The sequence below is a fragment of the Neolamprologus multifasciatus genome, chromosome 5 (genome assembly GCF_963576455.1).
Source record: "Neolamprologus multifasciatus chromosome 5, fNeoMul1.2, whole genome shotgun sequence".
NCBI lineage: Eukaryota > Metazoa > Chordata > Actinopteri > Cichliformes > Cichlidae > Neolamprologus > Neolamprologus multifasciatus.
This window is the reverse complement of record NC_140443.1, coordinates 2,070,201-2,078,773: the sequence shown is the minus strand read 5'-3', so window position 1 is coordinate 2,078,773 and position 8,573 is coordinate 2,070,201.

Here is an 8,573-nt window from a genome sequence, read left to right as displayed (position 1 = left end):
TGGCCTCAGTCTGAAAGAGTCAAAAAGGCCCATTAAGAAGCTTTTTATCACTAAAACACAGGAGCCATTAAATGGACCTGCAACAGATGATTGCAGCTCTAGATTAGATTCAGAGGTAATTAACTTCTTAATAAAAACATCTGAATTAAGCACACGCTGCTGTACAGTAATGGGATCTGGAAAAGTATGAAAGTTACTCAGACAAAGTTTATAAATGTAGTCAGATGGGGGTCCTCCACGGGGGTCTGTGCACTCAACCTTTAAGCTTCTCTCACTGCTTTAACCAACCTGGTGATTTTCTTCCTGTCTCCACCAATCAGAGAGGGATACACACCAACACACTGTGCACTGATTATACCTCCTGGCTGAAGCTGACCTCAGGTAGATGCTGAAACCCTGGTAAACTCAGCTCGACTGGTTAGGCAGCTGTTTATGTGTTAACTTTCATTTAATCCTGGTTATGGTTTGGTTTTATAAAGTGGATAAACAGTCACACTGCTTAGCATGTGCAGGGAGAAAAAGCATGAAACACGAGGTGTTTGCTTCAATTGGTTTAACTTTTTGGTTTGTTGTCTACAGTTTGGTTCTTAACTGCAGAAAGTAGCAAAAACTCAGAAGATTAAACGCTTGAACGACTGCTCGGGAGGAGTGATCCCAAAGTACAGATGAAAAGTGTAAAATACGAACCCGAACCCTTGATTTAACTCTCCTTACATCATCTACTCGTGCACCTCTAAGCTGTTATCTGTGCGTCTGCGCTGGCTGCTGGATCACAGGTCAGGCCTGAACGCACTCCTTCTGATGCCTCAGGATGTCACGGTGGGACTCTGAGGACTCTGAGTGAGAGCCCTCAGTCATCTTAAACACTCAAGCCCCGCCCATCCACTGCTCAAACCTTCTGTTTGTGGGTGGCAGCCAATAAGAACAGAGCTGGCTTACAGAGAGAATAACTAAAAGCTTGCTAAAGACAGAGAACGGAGTGAATATTTTTTTTGTTTTCAACCACGAGTGATGCAAAACTTATGCAGTTGAAAAATCTGGAGCTGTAAATCAGCATTTAAAGTTCCTGCTCACCTAAATTTTCTTGGGCCACTATTTGGATTTTAATTTGTTCAAACCGTAATGAGCATTTGTTCAGATTAGCTGAGCTAATCTTTCCATGTTCCATCTGGGCTGCAAGTAGCTCTGGTTGGAAATTGGTGCTGCACGTAATAGCTGTGAGTAATATGATTGACCGGTGGCGCTGCACACAAACTCCCGGCGCTGACTGTAGGTGCCAAACCTGGTGCAACAGGATTAAAATGCAACTTGTCAGAATTCAAAAATACCACGCTGAAGGACTTTCCAGAAGTCTGCATTACTCACCTTCAAACTGAGGCGAGGACGCCAAATTAAATAATCTGTGATGTGGTGACCTGCCTGCATCCTGCTGTGTCCACTGGGGGCATCAAAGACGATCTCCTTGTTTTCTTCTGTGGTTTGCAGAGTTGGCACCTGTTTTTTTAAAAAGCCAAAACCTAATATACAAATGTATTGGAATCTTGTGATTTATTTATTGCTGTGAATAAACAGCTCCACTCCAATACAAGCAAGTATGAACAAAAACAAATTAAACCCAATATAAGTAACTTTTATTTCGATTGCCTCAGGAAAGGAATCCAGCTTAAACACTCTGAAGCAGCCAAAAGGAGCTTCTTCTTCATCTCTGCAGTATGTAAGAACATCTTAGTATAATACTGTGGTAAATAATTTTATTTAAAGTAGTATAAAATGAAAAAAAAAATTGAAAAAATAACCTAGAAATTGCCTACAGGCTTACTGTAAATGCAAAAACCTGCAGTTCCTCTAACGTCCAGCAGAGGCTCCAGCCATGAGTCGGGCCCCCACAAACACACATGTTAAAATGTGCAGCAGAAATGTATGGAAGCCCGTTTCTGCCAATTAAAAAAAAAAAAAAAAAGTATCCATAACTCGAAATTTCAACTTATTAACTCAAAATTTTGAGGAAAGTAAGTCAACATTTCGAGGAAAGCATCCATCTCAGTCGAGTCGAGCAGCTGCCAAAAAAGTAAGTGGGTGGTTGTTACATTAAAAAAGTCTACCTTGTAATTTGAACACAAAAATTTCACGTTTCTGTCTTGAACGTAATTAAATCACGTAGGATCTGTACGAAATTCAACAACTTAATTTGCTCTTGTTGAGATGACGTTATGTAATCTAGTAAGAGTGGTCAGTTGATGGATTCATGAAATTCACAAGATCGCACGAGATTTCAAACTGCAGGAAAATCACTGGAGTTATAAGAGGCAGACAACTACACACACACCACGTGTTTGCTATCCCTATTTATTGTTGTTTAACCTGTCAAGGACAAAAACGTACAGAAAATCCTGCATCAAGCCGTGAAATCATAGCTTTCCTACTTTGTTAAGCCTGGATTGGTGGCGTGGTGGTTAGCGCTGTCCTGGGTTCACATCCATAATCCTTGCACTGGTTTCTCTCTGAGTATTCTGGTTTCCTCCCACAGTTAAAAGTCATGCAGTTGTTAGGTCAGGTGATTCTAAATTACCTGTGAGTGCAAATGGTTGTTTGTCTCTATATGATAGACTGGTGAGCTGTCCAGGCTGTACCCTGCATCTTACCCTATCACTTCTGGGTTAAGCCCCAGCCCCCTGCAACCTGGATAAAGGAGGACGGTCTTTCAATAGATCCATTCAATTCTTATGTTAACCCGACTCTAAACTTTGTTGAACATTATGTAATATGAAGACAACATGTAGTATTTAAGTGACCAAGTAGTACTGGGCTAAAAGTTATTGAATAGTGTTGAAATAAAATGACGAAATTGCGAAGGATTAAAATATTCCAAGAGCCCAACTTACTTCATCTAAACATGTTTCAATCGCGTTTTATGAACACAAAATGTACAGGTTTATTGAATATGAATAAGTTGTGTTGATTTAACTCAGTTGTTTAAGTTTCTGCCAAAGCAAAACAGTTGTGTGCGACCAATGTCCACTATTGAATCAAGTAAATCCAACATGGCCTTTTTTTCAGTGCAGAAACTGTGTTGGTCTCTGTAAACGATAAAGGTGTGGCCTCTTTGACTGACAGGTGGATGGTGACACAGGTGACTGTAGCTGCTAGCTGTGTGCTAGGCTTCAGCTCAGCTAACTGGAGTCCCTGAACAGATTTTAATGAAATAATCCGACTTGTAGTGCTCGTTTAATAAGTCTGTGCTGTATAATGCATCTGTAGAGTTTACGAATGCACATGCAAACTGATGCTTTAGCGCTCCACCATCTTCAAATATATGTACTTCATCACGGTGACTTCAAAATATGAAGTTCAGAAACCACCAACTGTCCCATGTAACTTATACTGAGGACCGCATTAAGCACAGAGCTGCATTTATTTGCATGCACCCTTGTCTGTGCTGAGTTGTGCACTGAATGCAGGGAGCTGCGGCCTGTCACAGTGGACTGTGCGTATGCAGCCAACGATTGGCGGATGTACTGGAGATGAAACGTGTCCAAGGCCGCTGGCCTGCGAAGGCTAAAAGAGGCAACGAGGGGGAGTCCAAACGAGAGGAACAGGGTGTGTGAGTGTGGTGGCGGAGCGGCTCTCCTGCTAAGACGGCCTGATTTCCTGAGCGTTTATATGGTGGGGCTAAAACAACAACAGGAACGACACGTTATGACCAATTCCACCTCGCTCCCTCTTTCTGTTTCTCTTTAACGCTCCCCATCCTCCTCCCGCCTTCAGCCCCTGGCTCTTCCTTCCTCCACCCCCCTGGCTAATGTTACCGCTAACACCTCCTGACGCAGGACAGGGTACCAGCCTGCTGTACAAACTGATGATCTAAGCGCCACAGCTGCTCCAGCTGCGTGTCGAAGGCCAACTCTGCGTGTGTGTGCGTGGGCACGAGCACGGCACGGCGTGTCGCGCGTCTGTGTGCGCACACGTTGTCTTTGCGAGTGTTCGCGAAACACGATACGCTCGCTGCTGAGTGAGGCGACGTGCAGCGTGCAGCACAAACTTTAGATGTCATGTTTACATTTGAGCAACTAAAAACACAACTTAAATACAAATTAAATATGTGATCACAGAAAGAATTAATATTACATGTCAGATAACACACATCTATTTTATCGATATAGCACCAATCGTAACGAGTGAGGTCAAGACCTTTAAAATATGGAGTTAAATCCAGGCAGAGCACTCCAACAAACATGATCACCAGAGAATAAAGTGGCTGAAGATGCAGAAAATGTACAAATATGTTTTTATGCTTGGTTCCAATTGGCTGATTTACACTTTGATCCAGCCACAAACGTTTGGCTCATTAGGCTGTGGGTCAGACCTGGATGCACTCAGTAAGCTGCAACTTTTAAATGTGCGGCCGTGGAAGCACACTGAGTGGAAATAAATTATCTTATTATCATCTTTATGTATGTTTGTCACCCAATGGCCACTTATGCTCCAGAGCCTGAAGCAGAAAGATAAAAAACATGGACGCTGCATCTCAGTTTAAAGCCTGCCTCTCTGATTGTATGGGGGGCCTATTTCACCAGGACAGTGTCAAATAAATGAAAGTAAGTAATTAAAATGGGAAAATACAAATGAAAAATGTGTCAGCTGTCCTCCTAATCTTTTTGCAGAGTATGTTTAAATGGAAACACTTCTATAATGAGTTTAAACAAAGACCAACAAAGTACCAAAGGTTTAATTTGGGTCAGATTTAACCGAGGAACAAAATCTAATTCACAGCTGTGGGCCTGTGTTAGGCTGTCCCCTCTCTATCTCTGGTGATTCCACACCGGTGGAAAGCCAAACAAAACGCATTAAGAGGCTCTAATACCTGTGTCTCAGTGTCACGGCCCACGTCGCCCGCAAAATGACGTGAAGAAATATTGTTTAAAATTTTTATTCAAAAAATAATTTAATCCATCCATCTTCATCCACTTTATCCGAGGCCGGGTCGCGGCGGCAGCAGCCTAAGCAGAGAGGCCCAGACCTCCCTCTCCCCAGCCACCTCCTCCAGCTTATCCGGGGGAACACCAAGGCGTTCCCAGACCAGCCGAGAGATATAATCTCTCCAGCGTGTCCCGGGTCTGCCCCGGGGCCTCCTCCCAGTGGGACATGCCCGGAACACCTCACCCAGGAGGCGCCCAGGAGGCATCCTTGTCAGATGCCCGAACCACCTCAGCTGGCTCCTTTCGATGTGGAGCAGCAGCGGCTCTACTCTGAGCCCCTCCCGGATGGCCGAACTTCTCACCCTATCTCTAAGGGAGAGGCCAGCCACCCTTCGGAGGAAGCTAATTTCTGCTGCTTGTATCCGCGATCTCGTTCTTTCGGTCACTACCCACAGCTCGTGGCCATAGGTGAGGGTAGGGACGTAGATCGACCGGTAAATTGAGAGCTTCGCTTTTACACTCAGCTCCCTCTTCACCACGACGGACCGGTGCAGCGTCCGCATTACTGCAGCTGCAGCCCCAATCCGTCTGTCGATCTCCGGCTCTTTTCTCCCATCACTCGCGAACAAGACCCATAATTTAATATGAAGGCAATATGAGCAGTGTTACAGGCATCGCCCTATACCCGTTATGTGCAAAAAAAGGAGAGTTGAAAAGTACGAGCTGTCATCGAGCAGAAACGGGAGCTGGAAGCATGTAAATATAATAATAACCACTGCAGCCAAGAAGAGAGCCTGACGAGCCCAGCTGTAAGTAAGCTATTAAGACTCGACTGTACACCGTGTTCGTGTTTTCCTCTGAAACAATAAGTTCTGTTGGAGCAGCCTTTCAACGCCTCTCTCTGTCTGTATCCCAATTCAGGGTCTGCAGCCTCAACGATCCTCAAGGGCCGCGTACTCAAAGACCGCTAAGGCCGGAAGTGCGAGGCTTGTGAAATGGGACGGTCTAGCCTCCGTCGCGCTGCCCAGGTTGCCTAGCAACCATGATACTAACAGCTGGAAACGTTTCATACAGCTTTGTTTGACAGAAATGAAGGAGAAAATCTTTTGTTCGTTTGTTTGTTTCTACATGAGCTTTGATCATTCTCTGATTAAGCTCAGCTATTGAACGGCGTATATTTTAAAGTAAAGGCTTTAAAACTAAGTTAGTACAAACGTCACTAATGTCACATGACTTTGCCGACATGTGGCCAACAGTAATGTTTTAATGTTCTTCGTTATTAAACATTTGCACATAAATAAGTGACATAATATTCAGTACTTACTTAAAGTTTACTCTTCGGCGCCCCTCATCCACCGTTATTTTTCGGCAAAATTATCCACACCCACCGCCGCGCTATGCATTCTGGGATATGTTGGGCCATGAAGTCTACACCGCCACGTCCTTAAAATTCAGGGAAATGAAGGACGCATTTGAGGGCCGCATTTCGAGCAGCCTTCGAATTGGGACAGCCTTCGTCGCGTCGCTGTGACGTAATCGGCCTTAAAATGCGGCCTTTAAGGCTGCAGACCTGAATTGGGATACAGCCACTGTCTCTCGCTAGCAAAGTTGACCCAGACAACAAAGTAAAGCTAGTTTTCAGCTACGAGCCCGACACGAACCCGACGTATTAGTCAGAGGTCCTTTACTACGGTTCGGAGCTGCGGACCTGTTTTATATACGAGATCACTGCAAAAAGTGCAGCCTTACCTACTGTTACTCATTTATATTAAGATTTAAACATCTGGTTGGTGTTGGTGTGGAGAGTAACCTTCAGTAATAGTAATAAATTACAGCAATAGTACATTCATGTAGTTGTAAACAGCATGATGATATATTAAGTAATCCAAAGTATTCAGAATACGTTACAGAATACATTTTGGGGCATGTAATCTGTAATCTGTAATCTGTAGTGGAATACAAAAGTAACCTCCCCAACACTGAGTATATATAATATAAAAGTGTACATTTACAACATGATGGCTGCTGTAAAGTCTGTGCTGAGGTTGATCACATGCCACTGATGCCCAGCTGAGGATTTTGTTCATAGAAACGACACCGTCCAGCACGTGTTGCCTCCTGTGTGATCTACCCGGTAACTCCCTCAACTAAACCAGAGGGAGTACTTCCAGAAGTGGGAAAGGGTCTGAAGTGGACAACTTTATTATACCGTGTAAGACAGGACGAGCCTGATTCTTCCTCCACCGTCCAAAGTTCATGTCTAAAAATACAGCTTCAGGGCTTTGAAACAGATGATAGAGATAAATCACGAGATCAAAGAGAGGAGCGTCGAACTTCTGTGCAGACGTCTGCAGGTGTGTCCGCTTTATTCAGAGCAGCTGGTGGTGACCAGTTTTTAACGATTAGCAACATAAACACATGAAAAAACATCAAACTAATGAGAAGAACTTCATACTATTGTCTTTTTGTTTGTCTTTGTTTCGTTTGGCTCACGTCCTATTGGCCAAGATGGAGGGGTGGGGCTTATAACGCATACTGCATCCAGCCACCAGGAGGCGATCCACAGACTGTCACCTCGTTCCTCTCGCAGGCTGTGGTCAGACCCTTCGTGCCCTCTTCTTGACACTTTTTGTCATAAAACTTATAAAACCTGTTTCGTATAATCACAACAGACCAGAGGTGAACTACGACCTGCAGGCGTGGCGGTCAGCCATCCAGTCCAAATCAGGGTTATAATCAACTCTTTATATCATGTATTTCATAACTCCTTTAACCCCAGCTGCAGCCGCTCTGATATTTTATCCTCTGCGAGCACTTACTTAGGAAAACATCATCCAGAGGAAACAGTAGAAGGGTTGGAGCCGCAGACAGGTAAAGACAGTAATGTGCCGACAGTCAGGTTTGGAAACGCTTCCATGTGTATAATGAGAGAGAGAGAGATGTGGCCTTGAGGTGAAGGAATAATCCAGAGGAGTGAAAAGGCAATGAAGTTAAGTTCTAGGTTTCATTAAAGTGTTTCCTGGCAAAGCAGAGCGTGTGTGTCAAACCTCCCTAAAACATCAGACTACAGTATTTCTACTGTATTCCTGTGTGTGTTTCAGCTCACACGCACACACACAGGAAGGCGATCTGTTTGAAAGGTTGCATGTATGTGCTGCTAACAGCTGTGAAAAAATACTGCAGGCCTAAGCAAAAGTACCAGTATGACTGTGTAGATGTAAAAATACTGTCCGACACATTTTCTCACTAAAATTTAGAAGATCTGTTCATTTCCAGACCCATATTTTTTATTCTTGGCCTCTAATAAAGTCACTTTCTTTGGATTGGCCAACTTCAGTGAGCCTGCTGAGGGGCAGCACCCAGCAGTACAAGTGTGCGGCAGTTTCAGGAGATGAAGCTAAACTGGACTCAGTTACATGACGCAAAAATGCTGCAGAGCTTTTGGATTATTAAAGAGAAACAGGTTCCTGATTACACAGCAGCGTCTCACACATTCATTCAGAAGTTTTCCAATATTCCTCCATGAGGTTCCTGGATGTTCCTGGGCCCATAGAGTAAAGATGGACTCGATTTTCATCAAAGGCAGAATCAAGAATCAAGTCTGCAGGTATTTTACCGAGTCACGGGAAAGAATCTGTTCATGCTCGTCTGTAACTT